General features: G+C 38.8%; 1 long non-coding RNA gene across 1 annotated transcript; it reads left to right on the top strand.

Annotated features, from left to right (window-relative positions):
- Positions 1–231: 231 nt before the first annotated feature.
- On the top strand, positions 232–7,822 carry LOC102756371. The gene is made up of 3 exons (XR_435440.1): positions 232–734; positions 6,893–6,958; positions 7,610–7,822. It is a non-coding gene; the product is annotated as an uncharacterized LOC102756371 (long non-coding RNA).
- The last annotated feature ends 616 nt before the right edge of the window (positions 7,823–8,438 follow it).

Raw genomic sequence — 8,438 nt, 5'->3', positions numbered from 1 at the left:
ATACAGTAAATTTTCAGGACACCAAAGCAATGTGTAAAAATCTATTATGTTCCTATATACTTACAATAACATTTCAAAAAAAATGAAAGAAAAATAATTTGCAATTGCAACCAAAAGAATAAAATATCTAGGTATGAACTAAACAAAGGAGAGAGAGAGAGAGAGAGAGAGAGAGAAAGCAAAAACAGCTGCTTCTCCCGCACACAGGGAAGGATCTCAAAACAGCTGCTTGCCTCCTGCACACATGCCCTTGACCAGGAATTGAATCCCGTGACCCTTTAGCCCTCAGGCCCACAGACTAACCACAGTGACAAACCGGCCAGGGCAGGACCGGTCCTTTTTCTTTTTTCTTTTTTTTGCTAGCAATGGCATAACTCTTTCTTTAAAAAAACAAAACAAAACAAAACCTTTCAGCCTTGGGAGTTAAAACGTTGCTGTTTAACAGCCACTGCCACTCGCTGCTGCCAAGCAGGGCGCAGGGAACAGGGCAGTGACACAGCTAGGAGCAGCGCTCACAGAGCAGCTCGCAGCCCTCAGCCCTGCAAGTCCCTGCACAGAGCTGGGCGTGGGCGGGTCCCCTCCTCTCCCCGTTCCCTGCTTTCCCTTCCGCGGGCCGGGCCCCACCTCCTCCACGCAGGCGGCCAATCCCTGTCGGCTCCGGCCAGTTCGCGGGGGCAGCGGCGGACCGAGCCTGGGAGCTGCTGGAAAAGCGGGAGCTTTGCGCCCAGGGGCAGGTAAGGCACTTGCAGGGGCGTGGGGGTCTCTGTGGCTTTACAGACCCCGGGCAGCACCTGGAGACAATGCCAGCGGGAGACCCGCGCTGTCAGGACGGGGCGAGCCTCGGCCTGGAGCCTCTGGTGCAATCTTAGCACCGCACCCCAGCCCTCGCATGGGCCTGGCAGCCTGGGATCCAGGCGTGCTCCCTGCTCCTAGCGGGGTTGGCTCAGTGGAGAGAGCGTGGGCCTGTGGACTGAAGGGTCCCGGGTTCGGTTCCAGTCAAGGACACATGCGGGGATTGTGGGCTCCATCCCCAGTGGGGGGCGTGCAGGAGGCAGCCCATCAATGATTCCCTCTCATCCTTGATGTTTCTCTCTCTCCCCCTCTCCCTTTCTCTCTGAAATCAATAAAAATATTAAGAAAAAAATGTGTCTTTCCACATCAGAAACAGAAAAAAGACTTGCTCCCCCAGGGAAGCACTTTCTAAAGTAAACAAAAGACAAACTATTTGAAAAATTAGATCTGTATTTCATTTACAAAATGTTTATCGTTTGTTCTTATGTAGACATAACTCAGTTGCTGTGTTCTTGTATAGCCTAGGTCAGGGGTGGGCAACCCATGGCACGCCAGTAACTTTTGCTGGCACGCGAAACCCTCTCTTATAATCTTCCATTTACAATTGTGAACCTTTGTTTTCAGTAATGATTTTTTTTTTTAGTGATGAATTTTGTTAAGTCTCATAATAGGAGTAGCCTGATGGATGAAAGTAGTAGCTCGTGCATATCTCTGAAGGTCTCGAAATATAAGCCTGATGTAAAATCTCTGTCATCAGTGATACAGCAGCAAAAGTTCCACTGATAATATCAAACGGAGTCATAAAGTTTTCTGTCGGACTATCAGTGTACATGTATACATTAAAAAATAAATGTATTTTTCATCATCATATACTGTTTTTATCGCTCGAATGAATTTTATTTCTTCAAGGTTCTTCACATACGTACACACCTTAAGAGATATCAAGTAGACATAACATGTTCTCAAAAAATTAGGGTTGGCACGCAGAAGAATTTTGAGTCAGAGATTTTGCTGGTTTTGGCACGCACTCACAAAAAGTTTGCCCATCCCTGTTAGTATTCTGGCATTTTGTATATATGTATACTTGGGGAGAAGTGTCTATTTAGGTCCCTTGCCCATTTTTTATGGGATTGTTTGTCTTCCTTTTGTTAAGTTATATGAGTTCCTTATATATTTTGGAAGTTAACACCTTATCAGATGTATCATTGGCAAAGATGTTCTCCCATGCAGTGGGCTCTCTTTTCACTTTGTTGATGGTTACTTTTGATGTGCAGAAGCTTTTCATTTTGATGTAGCCCATTTGTCTATTTTCTCCTTAGTTTCCTTTGCCATGGGAGTATCTGCAAATACATTGTTATGAGAAGAGATGGCTGAGATTTTGCTGCCTATGTTTTTTTCTAGGATTTTTATGGTTTCACGACTTACATTTAGGTCTTTTATCCATTTTTTAATTTATTCTTGTGTATGGTGTAAGTAGGTGGTCTAGATTCTTTCTTTTCTTTCTCTTTCTTTTCTTTTTTCTTTTTTTTTGCATGTACCTGTCCAATTTTCTCAGCACATTTATTTAAGAGACTGTCTTGACTCCATTGTATGCTCTTCTCTCCACTGTCAAATATTAATTGAGAATAATAACCCAATTTTTGGGTTCTCTGTTCTGTTCAGTTGATCTGTATTCCTGTTCTTGTGCCAGTACCAGGCTGTTTTGAGGACAGTGGCTTTGTAATATAGCTTAATATCTGGTAAAGTGATCTCTCCAACTTTGTTCTTCTTTCTCAGGATTGCTGCAGCTATTTGCAGTTGTTTTTGTTTGTTTGTTTGTTTGTTGTTGTTTGTGTTTTTTTTGGTTCCGTATAAATTTTTGTAGAGTTTGTTCTAGATCTGTGAAATATGCCATTGGTATTTTAATAGGGATTGCGTTGAATCTATAGATTGCTTTGGGTAGAATGGATATTTTAATGATATTAATTCTACCAATCCATGAACATGGTATATTCTTCCACTTGTTTATATCTTCTTCTATCTCTTTTTTTCAATGTGCTGTAGTTTTCTGAGTACAGGTCTTTTACCTCCTTGATTAAATTTATTCCTAAGTATCTTAAATTTTTGTTGCAATAATAAATGGGATTGTTTTAGTTTATTTTGCTGAGAGTATATTATTGGCATATAAAAATGCCATTGATTTCTGGGTATTGATTTTGTATCCTGCTATATTGCCAATTCATTTATTAAATCTAGTAGTTAATTGGTGGTCTGTTATGTCATCTGTGAATAATGACAGTTTTATGCCCTCCTTTTCAATTTGTATGCAACAGTGGCTTTGTAATATAGCTTAATATCTGGTAAAGTGATCTCTCCAACTTTGTTCTTCTTTCTCAGGATTGCTGCAGCTATTTGCAGTTGTTTTTGTTTGTTTGTTTGTTTGTTGTTATTTGTGTTTTTTTTGGTTCCGTATAAATTTCTGTAGAGTTTGTTCTAGATCTGTGAAATATGCCATTGGTATTTTAATAGGGATTGTGTTGAATCTCTAGATTGCTTTGGGTAGAATGGATATTTTAATGATATTAATTCTACCAATCCATGAACATGGTATATTCTTCCACTTGTTTATATCTTCTTCTATCTCTTTTTTTCAATGTGCTGTAGTTTTCTGAGTACAGGTCTTTTACCTCCTTGATTAAATTTATTCCTAAGTATCTTAAATTTTTGTTGCAATAATAAATGGGATTTTTTTAGTTTATTTTGCTGAGAGTTTATTATTGGCATATAAAAATGCCATTGATTTCTGGGTATTGATTTTGTATCCTGCTATATTGCCAATTCATTTATTAAATCTAGTAGTTAATTGGTGGTCTGTTATGTCATCTGTGAATAATGACAGTTTTATGCCCTCCTTTTCAATTTGTATGCATTTTATTTTTTCTTCTTGTCTGATCACCATGGCTAGGTTTTCCAGTACTATCTTGAATAAGAATGGTGAAAACAGACATCCTTTTTGTTTGTTTGTTTGTTTGTTGTTGTTTGTGTTTTTTTTGGTTCCGTATAAATTTTTGTAGAGTTTGTTCTAGATCTGTGAAATATGCCATTGGTATTTTAATAGGGATTGCGTTGAATCTATAGATTGCTTTGGGTAGAATGGATATTTTAATGATATTAATTCTACCAATCCATGAACATGGTATATTCTTCCACTTGTTTATATCTTCTTCTATCTCTTTTTTTCAATGTGCTGTAGTTTTCTGAGTACAGGTCTTTTACCTCCTTGATTAAATTTATTCCTAAGTATCTTAAATTTTTGTTGCAATAATAAATGGGATTTTTTTAGTTTATTTTGCTGAGAGTTTATTATTGGCATATAAAAATGCCATTGATTTCTGGGTATTGATTTTGTATCCTGCTATATTGCCAATTCATTTATTAAATCTAGTAGTTAATTGGTGGTCTGTTATCATCTGTGAGAATAATGACAGTTTTATGCCCTCCTTTTCAATTTGTATGCATTTTATTTTTTCTTCTTGTCTGATCACCATGGCTAGGTTTTCCAGTACTATCTTGAATAAGAATGGTGAAAACAGACATCCTTGTCTTGTTCTTGTTCTTAGGGAAAATGGTTTTAGTTTTTTCTCATTGAGTATCATGATGGCTGTAGGTTTGTCATATAGAGCTTTTATTATGTTGATGTATGATCTCTCTGTTCCCACTTAGAGTTTTTTCAAAAAAGACTGTTGGATTTTGTCAAATGCTTTTTCACCATCAATTGATATGATCATGTGATTTTAGTCTTCCAACTTGTTAATGTGATATATCACATTCATTGATTTTCTAAGATTGTACTAGCCTTGCATCCCTGGAATAAATCCCACTTGGTCATGGTGTATGATCTTTTTAATGTATTGCTGGGTCCGATTTGCTAATATTTTGTTGATGATTTTAGCATCTGTGTTCATCAGGGATATTGCCATGTAATTCTCTTTCTTTGTAATGTCTTTATCTGGTTTGGGAATTAGGCTAATGTTAGCCTTGACAAAAGAGCTTGGAAGTGTTCCTTCCTCTTGGATTTTTTGGAATAGTTTGAGGAGAATAGGTGTTAGTTCTTTGAATGTTTGGTGAAACTCCCTTGTGAAGCCGTCTGGATTAGGGCTTTTATTTCCTCAGAGTGTTTTTTTAACGCTTCAATTTCATCTGTAGTTATTGGCCTATTCAGGTTTTCTGATTCTTCCTGACTGAGTTTTGGAAGGTTGTATTTTTTTAGGAATTTATTCATGTTGCCCAGGTTGTCCAGCTTGTTGGAATATAGTTGTTCATAGTTTTTTTGTTGTTGTTTTGTACGATCCTTTGTATTTCTGTGGGGTCAGCTATTCCTTCCCCTCTTTCTTTTCTGATTTTGTGTATTTGGGTCCTCTTTCTTTGTGTCTTGATGAGTCTGGCTATATGTTCATCCATCTTGTTTATCTTTTCAAAGAATTAGCTCTTGGTTTTATTGACCTTTTGTATGGTGGGTTTTTTTGTTTGTTTGTTTTTTAGTCTCTATGTCATTTATTTCCACTCTGATCTTTATTTCCGTCCTTTTCCTTACTCTGGGCTTTTCTTGTTTTATTTCTAATTCTTTAAGTTGCAGGGTTAGATAATTTATTAGAAGTTTTTCTTATTTTTTGAGGTAGGCCTGTAATGCTATGAACTACTCTCTCAGGACTGCTTTCATTGTCTCCCAAAAATTTAGGGTTATTTTGTGTTCATTTTCATTTGTTTCCAAGAAGTTTTTCATTTCTTTCTTGACCTCTTTGGTAACCCACTCATTATTTAATAACATGCTATTTAGCCTCTATGTGTTTGAATGTTTTGGGGTGTGTTTATTGTAGTTGATTTCTAGTTTTATGCCACTGTGATCTGAGAAGATGCTTAATATGATTTCAATCTTCTTGAACTTGTAGAGACTTAGTTTGTGTCTAACATGTGGTCTTTTTTAAAAAATACATTTTTATTGATTTCAGAGGGGAAGGGAGAGGGAGAGAGACAGAAATATCAATGATGAGAGAGAATCATTGATCTACTGCCTCCTGCACACCCCACACTGGAGATCGAGCCTGCAACTTGGGCATATGCCCTGACTGGGAATAGAATGATGATCTCCTGGTTCATTGGTCATGCTTAATCACTGAGCCATACTGGCTGGGCTCTTTGAAAATGTCCCCTGTACACTTGAGAAGAATGTGTAATCTATTGCTTTAGGGTGATATGTTCTGTAAATGTCAATTAATTCCATCTGATCTAGTATGTCATTTAGGATTACTATTTCTCTGTTGATTTAGATCTATCCAATGATGTCAGTGGGGTGTTGAAGTCTCCTACTATGACTTTATTACTGTCCATCTCTCCTTTAAAATCCTCCAGAAGTTTTAAAATATATTTTGATATATGTTTACCAGAGTTACTATATCCTCTTGTTGTACTGGTCCCTTTAGTATTTTGGAGTGGCCTTCGTTGTCTCTTGTAGCATTCACTTTAAAATTTTTTTAAATTTTATTGAATTTTGTCAGATATGAGTATTGATACCCCAGTGGTTTATTTGTTTTTTCATTTCTGTTTGCCTGGAAAATTTTTTCCATCCCTTCATTTTCATTCTGTATGAGTCTTTAGTTCTGAGGTGAGTTTCTTGTGGACTGCATATTTATGGGTCATGTTTCCTTATCCATTCAACTCTTCTATGCCTTTTGATTGGAACATTTAAGCCATTTACATTTAAGGTTATTATTGATAGATACTTATTTGTTGCCATTCTTACTCTTTATATGTTTATACCTGTGTTCTTCTCTTCCTCTCTATTTCTTCTTCTTACACCAGTCACTGTAGCATTTCTTGCAGGGCTGGTTTGGTGGTGGTAAATTCTTTTAGCCTTTTGTTGCCTGCGAAGCTCTTTGTTTCACTGTAGATTTTTTTAATGATAGCCTTGGTGGATAGAGTAGTTTTGGGTTCAATCCCCTGGTTTTCATTACTTTGTATACTCCATGCCACTCCCTTCTGGCCTGAGGTGTTGCTGTTGAGAAATCAGTTGACATTCTACCAGGAGTTCCCTTGTAGGTAACATTGTGTCTCTGTCTTGCAGCTTGGAAAGGTGGGCATTTCCTCTGTATTCAGGTAGCCTTGGTCTCAGGGGACCAACCCTGCATGGGTAAGTGGTGGGTGATAATGTTCCAAATCCATGAAATCCCAGTGCTATCCCTTGCAGCCAGATGCTGTTAGCAGTGCAGCTGGATGGGTGGGGGTTGGGTGAACTGATGGCTGTACAGTGCCTTTGTTGTTTTGTTTTCCCAGTAATGGTGACGCATTCATCAGTGGCCTCCCCCCTGTATTTCCATCTGAATACTGGGATTAGCCTGTCACTCAGGGAAAAATGTTTCTCTTGTACCAGTTTTCAGATTTGTAGATAATGTGCTTTGCGACCTGACACACTCATACAGCTTCTGCAGCGGTTCTCAACCTGTGGATCGCGACCCCTTTGGCGGTCGAACGACCCTTTCACAGGGGTCACCTAAGACCATCTTGCATATCAGGTATTTATATTACGATTCATAACAGTAGCAACATTACAGTTATGAAGTAGCAACGAAAATAATTTTATGGTTAGGTCACAACATGAGGAACTATATTTAAAGGGCCAGAAGGTTGAGAACCACTGTTAGGGTCTGCTTCTATCTCTGGGGAGATGAGTGGAGGTGGGCTCTGGGAGTGTGAGGGGAGGTGGTCAAGTTCTGTTGCTTTGTTTTCTGTCTGGAATTGACAGATAACCGTGGCCGCATCTCTGTGCTTTGTCCCTGCCTAGGTTACTGGGTTCAGCTTTATAAAGTACTGGCCACTCCCACTGAAATACTCACTGTGTCAACTCCCAGCTGAAGGGAGAGCCAGTGGCAACCTGATTCCTCTCCTCTTTGAGCTGTGTCCTGCAGTGAGCTCCGTGCTGGGAGCTCCAGGCTGCCTCCCTAGCATCATCTCAGCTCTTCTCCCTTCCCATCTCCCTAGTTTGCTTCCACTTGCCCACCTGCAGATATTTATTTTTTAAATTTTTTATTGAATTTATTGGGGTGACATTAGTTAATAAAATGATATGAGTTTCAAGTGTTCAGTTCTATAATATGTCAACTGTACTTTGTGTTCACCACCCAAAGGCAGGTCTCCTTCTGTCCCCATTTATCATCACCTCTTTACCATCTTCTACCTGGTTATTACCCCTTTCCTTTACTTCTGGTAATCACCAAACTGTTGTCTGTGTGTGTGATTTTTTTTTTACTTAATCCCCTCAGATGTTTCAATGTGACATGTTGTGTGTTGAGCAGGGAATTCTTTGCTGAATTATAGCTGTTCAATTCGTTGAAACCTCAAGGAGCGAGCCCATGAGGACCTCATATGCCACTATCCTTCTGACATCCAGTGGTGTGTGTTTTTTTTTAACTTTCGGGTAAACTACTGCAGACTGACCTGCCATTTGTCATGATGTAGTAATTCAGGAAATTACTCAAGATGATTCTCCTCCTCCTTCTCCTCCTCCTCCTCCTTCTTCTTCTTCCCCTTTCCCTTCCCCTTCCCCTTCATCTTCTTCTCCTTCTCCTTTTTCCTTTTTTAAGAACAGGCTGCTCCTAGAGAGGCATACCATA

This window comes from Myotis davidii, unplaced genomic scaffold, assembly GCF_000327345.1.
Source record: "Myotis davidii unplaced genomic scaffold, ASM32734v1 scaffold1976, whole genome shotgun sequence".
In the NCBI taxonomy this organism is placed as follows: domain Eukaryota; kingdom Metazoa; phylum Chordata; class Mammalia; order Chiroptera; family Vespertilionidae; genus Myotis; species Myotis davidii.
The sequence above is the reverse complement of the archived record's forward strand: the minus strand, read 5'-3'. Positions and strand labels throughout refer to the sequence as shown.